This window comes from Apium graveolens, unplaced genomic scaffold, assembly GCF_009905375.1.
Source record: "Apium graveolens cultivar Ventura unplaced genomic scaffold, ASM990537v1 ctg3791, whole genome shotgun sequence".
Lineage (NCBI taxonomy): Eukaryota > Viridiplantae > Streptophyta > Magnoliopsida > Apiales > Apiaceae > Apium > Apium graveolens.
This window is the reverse complement of record NW_027418264.1, coordinates 106346-114602: the sequence shown is the minus strand read 5'-3', so window position 1 is coordinate 114602 and position 8257 is coordinate 106346. Positions and strand designations below refer to the sequence as shown.

General features: G+C 34.9%; 1 pseudogene; it reads left to right on the top strand.

Annotated features, from left to right (window-relative positions):
- Positions 1 to 612: 612 nt before the first annotated feature.
- On the top strand, positions 613 to 8257 carry LOC141701383 (transmembrane E3 ubiquitin-protein ligase FLY2-like; annotated as a pseudogene).

The following is an 8257-nucleotide window of genomic DNA, read 5'->3' as shown; positions in this document are numbered from 1 at the left end:
TGCAGGTTGGCTGGTTTTTGCACTTGTTTTTTTTTGGATTATGTAGTTATCGTTTTCTGACTATATATTGATCAGCTACTGTTTAAAATGAATGTTCAGTTGAAGGTTTATTACAGCTACTTCATGATATTTTTTGTCAATTTGTGTGTTTGAGTGCTTATTTTTGAGTAATTTCTTTGTAGTTGTATTGCATTTGTGGAGGACTGTGGTAATAGTGGAGATTGTAGGACTTAATAACAAAAAAAAATGGTGGTTTTTTGTTAGGTCAATTAGGCGTTAAGCAGAGAATTGGAGTGCACAAATTTGAGGATGTTCCCCAAGTCTTTAGCATTTCAGTTCTTTCTGTGTTGTATTAAGTGCTATACTACTATAGTCTATACGTTTTATGCATGTCTGCACACAGTAGTTGCACGTCATCACACAAGGTCTCGAGTTACCTTATGTTCATATTAACTCTTTTGGAAACTTTGGTTTTAGATCTCAATGTATAGTTGTTTTGAATGGCATCTTATATGCAGGATCTTGGCGCTTAATGAATCCCACGGAAAGCAATCCTATAATAAGAAAGTCCAGCGGTGACTCTGTCCTCAAATTGATCAGTACCCCCAACAAGTAAAGGGGTATATCATGTTAAGGTAATATGTTTGATTCGTCCGAATCTTTATGATTCTTAATATGGATGCATGTTGTCTGATGCAGTAATGTCATGCGAAATCCAATAGAAAGTAACGGAACCCTGACAACGTCATCAGTGACGTTCTGAAAAGAAATTGTTGCGATAATAGAAGTCCAAAAGTTTGTGCATGAATTTAAATTTATTATGCATCCACGTGTTTTACCCCGCGTGGGGCTTTGAACATAAACAACTACGGCTGAATTAACTAGGAAATTAGTCCAATTTAAGTTTCAGTAGTATCCTATAAGGAGTATTTTGGAGTTGTGTATGACGTCTTTATTTTTTCTTTGAACTAATTTCAGCACGAACCGTGCTGAATTTTAGAGCCTTCTTTAAACTGAATGAAGGGGGTGAAAAAATCTGAATTTTGTTTTTAAGCTCATGATTATGAATTTTGATATTCCTTTTGCTTGCCAAATATCTGCATTGTGAATGCAGCCCACCTAAAGAAAGATCTTGCATTCCACCACCTCTGTTCCAATTCAAAACTTGGTATCTTGTATTGGTGGCTAAAAGAAGACTAGTTAGCTTGTGGCCTGTAGATTCATTTTTCCACTTTCAATCCTAAGTTAACGTTGTTTGCAGATTTGTCATTCTTAGTTGCTGCAAAAAACCTGTTGGTCCCTGTATGGAAGTATATTAATAGGCCGCTGTTTCTCTTTACAAGATCAAGCCAGGTTCATGGTGTTACAAGATAGAGATGGTTTTGCATTTCAACGTCCATGACTCCATTCTTAACTTTTAGGAGGAATCTGCAATAGAGGAGCAGACTTATTGACCTTTGCAAACCAAGCTACCACTTTCAACAAGGATTGTTACTTCTGAAAATCTTCAACAGATCTACGTTGCTTTGAATTGGCTAGATCGCCCAGTGGATTGGTTTCTGCTGATTGGAAGGCAGAACCGAGGACTACTATGATTTGAATATATTGCACAAAACTTTAGGTTCTTTAAGTTAGAATATTTAGATCCTTACTTGGGCCTCACCTGTTAAGTGAATATATAAGAGCCTCTCCTTTGTTCTTCTTGTTTTCTGATCACTACTAGTTCCTGCTCCGCTGTTTGCCTCTTAATGTTGAGTTTCCGTAAAATTCCGCATCAACTCCTATACCTTGTGATTCAGTTTGTCAAACTTTGTGTGTTTTGTTTACTGGATTAGATGTCAAGCTTTTCTTGTTATCATTTTATGGCCCTTCCATTTAGGGGATACCAACTGACTGAGGACTAACAACTGTCTGATTGATTTGGTAAAAAATGAGATTCGTCCTTATTCCCTGGCTTGATTTTTGTGGCTGAAGTTTTTGCCTAGTGATTTCATCTGTAACTGTTTAATGTTTTATAGTGTTCTTCTATCGGGTAGGCAACATACTTGTTTACTTCAGTTTACATTATCATCTTGCATGTTTAGCCTAACTAGGATGTTTGCATTATGCTATTGTTGATTTAATCTTGATTTGGCTCGCTTTTGTCGTTTTTCTCCTTAAGAAGAACTCATTTTTAGTTTCCATTTTCCCATCGGCAGGGGATGGTTATATTCTATAAGGTGTTTGAAGATGAACATAAAGTCTGGGGTGCAACAATCAAAATAGAAGGGGATTATATATGGCCCTTACGACTACTTCGAGCAGTAGCCTACACGTACTGATATGATTTGCACCCGTGACTCCAGTTATAAATCTTATAGCATGCTCAGTACTGATATATGTATAATTATATTGCAGAGAAAAAGCAGGAGAATCTGGATACAAAGATGATTACAATATCTCCAATCCACATTACTCGGTAATTATCATAACAATTTGAATTGAATGTTGTTTTTGGCCATATGATACTTGATAGTAAATTGTGATTAAAGTATCTCACATCACTAATTGTTATCACAAATTAATAGTAATGTTATTTGCCATTGTATAGTTCCTTATCACGTAATTTACCCTGTTACTTGTGGCACACTGGCATATCATATGCAGCAGCAGGACGTGATAAGCTGTAGAACTTGGACTATATCAATGAGATTTAGCAACTACGGGACTTCAGTTACTCATTGTTAACCTTTCTTTTAGTTAAACTAGTCATCTAATACCCGGCGTGTGTTTCAGTTGACCAAGTTCAGCATGTGCTTAATTAGTTAGCAATATGTGTTTATTATATGGTAATCAGAAGATGTAGTTGCAACAGTGCCTATTCCTAAGAACAATTCCCAATTAAATTTCAACTGGCTCTTTATATAGACATGAGATTGCAAAAATTTAAACCTTAAATATTTCCATGTACTTAACTCACCCATTATACATATTCTTCCATATCACGTTCTCGAGGATCAACAAGACTTTGGTGCCTGTTGTGCGAAAGCACTAAATTCTGTGATTTTGAGGGTGTTTCGGGGGGGGGGTGTTTTCTCTAATATTCACTTTTTCTGTGAAGTTTCTCCCTGACAAATATCAATTGTTAAATTTCTCTAAAAACTAACTTTAATGCATGTGTTTGACTGGAGTTTTGAAATTTTTAACTTACATCACGTGCTATTCCTTGAAACAGTTTGGACTTCTCACATCCCAGGATTTTCAAGAGTTTCAATGGGTCAAGATTTGGAACAGAAAACTCTGTGTGATATCTACTTCATTATTTGCAATTTTTTTTCTAACTCTGTATTGGCTAGAGTCCATACTAATTACTAACTTGTTCATTCTTGTTGTAGCACCTGTGATCGACATGGAGAAACATTGTAACATCACAGTAAGGGCTCGGATATCACGTGTTCCGTCCATGCAAAGTAGTACGTCCTTTTCCATGGAGCGTAAACTCTCAATGTTATTTATTTTTTCAGTTTCAGAAATTATAATATAAATAATGCAAAGTATTATGCCTTCCATTGCGCTGTGCCCCAATGGTAACTTATATTTAGGCACAATTGCTCAAAATTTGTGAAAATAATTTTCAGCTGGCTGTAGTGGACTGCAGTGTTATATATTTATATTGTGCTTTTACTTTGTTTAGATGAAGATGGGAGTAGTTACCATATAGAAGCCGCATTGGTAAGATTTTTGATGGATGACAATGGAGATTGTCTGCCGCCCATGCAATTGAATGCAACTTCTGTAAACACTGAGATGTTCTTTGACAAAGCATTTAATTACAACCTGATGGTCACTTTTGTATCCTTCTCTAACATTACTTGATCCAACATTATGTATTTATAGATTGAGAATGGTTGATTTTCCTTAACCGTCTGACATATATTAGATCTCTCTCCTTCAAGTTCTCCTGTTAATTCAACAAAGGAAACATAGCAACACGCAATCTGTAAGGGTTCCATCTCGATCCTATTTGTTGCTTCTGTAGGATTCTCAATTTGTGCTAGTGATCAGCTACTGCAGTTTTGTTGTTTTGAGACACTTGTACCGTTCTTATTTTTTGGATATCTGCAGTTTTGTTATATACTAGCTGACGGATATTCCATCCTACTGTCAGGGAGCTGTCAAAGTTTCAAGTTTCACAATTGGACAACAGGCTATCATGGATGCATACCTTTGTCTTTTACATCTGACTGCAGGAATCACAGTTGGTAATTAGAATAAAACTTATTCTCTGTTTTGGCATTGACCAAATTATATTATTTTAAAAAACTATTTCTCACTAATTGTGTTCTCCATAATCGTCACTTCTTCATGTATGCAGAACAATTGTATAACGCATTTGCCACTGCTGCATTCTTCAAGTTTGTTGTCTTCTCTTTTTGTGAGTTGAGATTTTTTCTCCATATATGGAAGGCAAATAGGTCTACAAATTACATACAGAGTGTGGAAGCGAGGCGTGAACTTTCAGTTCTTTGTATTTATTTCTGTGAGTAAAAATTTTGCTTAGCTGTTTGTAATGAATTTCTGTTCTGTATGCATACCTTTGAAATTCATAACTTGAGATTCACATTGAACATTTATCACTATGAATGCACTTATACCTGAATCTCGGGCCACTCTGCATAGGAAGATACCTTTTTCAATTTTAAATTTTGAATTGCTTCCCCAATCTAACATGTATCTCTGTTACTTGGATTACGTGTTCTGATATTCGTACATGCAATGCTAAGATTATGATCATTTTATTGAATGAGCTTGTGCAACGTTGTGCTGTTGTAGTGTTTGGCAGTATATGTAAGGTTCATTCTAGTAACAGAAGATATTATTATACCAGAAAACATAATCATGATTCTTTTGAGAGGATATATACGGTTGCCAGTTCTGCTCCAGAACAGTTGCAATCCTAAGCTATACTCTTCTTCTGCATTTGAAAGAAAAGCATTTGTGTACTTGTAAAATAAGATTTCTGATAAAAACATTTGATGGCGTATAACTTTTTTGTGGAATAAAAGTTATGGATATTTATTCTTAGTAGGGAAGTAGTGCTACTTCACACTCACACATCTTTATGGTTTACGTTTTGCAGGTGGTATCCTTTTGGGAGTTATTCTGTGCACGTATGAGTTCCCTAAATTCCTTCCAGTTATTACTCTGGTTGTGCACTCCTACTGGATACCTCAGATCGCCACAAATATTTTTCGTGACCCAAGAAAGCCACTACAAGCCTAGTTACATATTGGAATGAGTGTAACTCGGCTTGCAATTCCTTATATATCTTTGGATGTCCCCCCAACTTCATGCACATAAGCCTGACAGGAGTTGGTGGGCATCTATTTGTGGGTTTTACTGGGTTGCAGAGCAAACATTCTTCTTCTGCAAAGCACTAATCTTGGATTGTCGATTCTTCATTTTTTTGGCAGGGTTTGATGTAACTTTTCACCGATATTAGTTTCGTGCAACCCTTCTCTATTTTGTTAATTAGTTTATGTAACTCTTCCCTGTTATTTTATATAAAATCAAGGTAGAGAATGCCTAAGTCCCTGTATATTGTTGTAAAAGAGAGTGCCACCAATATTCTGAGGAGCTGCAATAACTATAATGCTTAAGGATACTTAAATAAATGAGGAACCACAATCAATTTCATACATAGGAGTTCTCATATCGATTGATAAGACATCACTCTAAATCGCTTGTGTTTTTCAAAAAACCTTGATGTAATTATAATATTTGTTTTAACATTTAGGGCAGTGAATCGTGATATGTTTTTAGAGTGTAGTATTGTGTCAATTTAGTCATGAGTCCTGTCTGTATAATGCTCTTTTTCATTGTTGCTTGCACTTTTGTCTTCTGTAAACCATGGCTTCGTAATTTTTTTCGTCAAATTATGAAAATCATATCCTGAACTTGATCTTTTTCTTTCATAGATCCTCATGCAGATGTTTCACACTAAAATATAATTACCATAAACGGCCGGATCAGGAGGTAATCATGCCAGTGACTGTGTCATTTGCATGACGCCCATTGATTTTCACTCAACATCCAGATTTTTTGCCATGGTACTTTTGGACAGCTTTCAGCTTGAAGTTTAAGGCTATGTAAAATTTAGCGAATTAAAAAATGTTTAAGGCTAAAAGGTAGCTAGGCACTCCCTGTTAACTAACTTGTCCGAACCTATATGTGCAAGTAACGCCATGTGAAACATGTCTTCCATTCACATTGCTTACTTAAGTGGATGGATATAAAGAGGGATTGCCCAACCTGGCAGGCCGCGACTTCCACCAGTGTAGTTATAGGGGAACCAGAAATTTTTTTTGGAAGGCCAAAATATAGAACATTAGGATTTTTGCACGCATTGCTGCGGCGTTTATAACATTAATACTATCCAGGAGTAAATATATTCTTTGAACCTTTATTTTGTTTCGAATTGTTTATTTGACATTAAATTATATATTATATTTTTAACTTTAAATTCATTACCTTAATGTTGTTAATTAACTCGTTTTGTAACCCCAACTAATTCATTTATGTAAATTAAAGATGTTACTTATTTTGCATTTTCTAATTCCACAACCACCTAATTAATTACTCAAAATTTCAACTGAGATATAATCTAAACTCACGGTTTATTACTCTCATTCAACCTTCATACTCCAATCTTCTTATACACAGATCTTAAATGTTGTGTCTTAATCGAATTTGTGTTCCTTTTTCTCGATTCCTTTTCTCATATTATAGTTACAATGCTTGTAGCACAATTGTTTCAACTTATAACATATCTAGGGTTTCAGGCACAGACTTATTGTTCCAATTTTGTCTTTGCAGATGGAAAGTCAAGATAGGGAAATAAACTTCATATGTCTCAATTATCCATCACACTTCGAGCAAGGCAAACTTGTAAGTAAAATTATTGTAAAAAAATGTCTGCATGTGTTGTTCACTGAGGTATTATGATTTTTTGTAATTTATTATGTAGGAACTTCCTCTACCAGTTTATTGATAAAGCAACTTTAGGTGCAGCAGGATCAAGTTTAGGTATATTGACCTTAATTGCATTTAACTTTCTTCCAATTACCAAAATGTTTGAGTTCTGAAATTTCTTATACAACAGATGTGTCTTTACAGAACTCAAGATCAATTTTTTTCAAATTTATCAGCCATTATGTCCTTGAAGAAGCTGAATTGGTAATACCTTGTACATTTACCAATGAGATATATGAATGATTATATGTTAATTGCATTTTTTACTCATTCAGGAACTTCCGAAAATGTTCTCAGATGTTCACGGTGATACCATTAGTGATGTTATAAACATTGAACTTGGAGGTGGATATCGTTCAAAATTCAAGTACTGTCCTAGAACCTGTAAAATTTATGGGCTTCGTCGATTCTTTGGGAAGTATGATATCGATGAGAACTTTGTAATTTTCTTTAAGTACTTGGGAAACTCTACATTTGCCATCACAGTATTTGATTACCAGTGCATGAACCACTTCCGCGACATAGAAAAATATTTCCGCTTTGAGGATTTCATGTATCCTCCTGTAAATGATGTTGTTATTATCATATCAGATGATGAAAATATTCTTCAAGGTATATATACTTTTACTTTGGAACATATAGCATAATCTATGTTTCCTGATTCGTTTAATTTTACATAGTGCATCTGTTCTTCAGAAAACAATGAAATGGAAATGATGATTCAAGCGGAAGGAGATGATGATGTAGAAGAAGGTTAGTATAAAAGTTGTACCATCAGTTCTGCAGTTTCTCAATAAAATGATACTCTGTCTTCTTCAAATTATTTTAACAATTACCTAACAATCTTAAATTTCAGACCATGATGCCTTAGTTCCTGATCAAGACAATACTTTCAGAGTTCGATTGTTACTTTCTCTTGTTGATCAGCGTGGTCATGGAGTGGTATACTTTATATCATATAAAATTTTTAAATACCAAATCTTATCTATTTACTCAAATCGAATTTTTTCCATTTATGCAGTATATTCCAAGGTGGATGAGAACTTTTTATGCAAAATGGGGTAGACGTACTACAGTTTTCTTATCCGTAGGTGAAACACTTTGGAATGTTGATGTTCGGAAAATGAAGAAATGTTACAGGTTTGCAAAGGGCTGGGATAAATTCACAAGGGATAACAATCTCACTGTTGGTCAGATTCTAACCTTTCAGTATATTGGCAATTTCACCTTCGTAGTATTTGTTTAG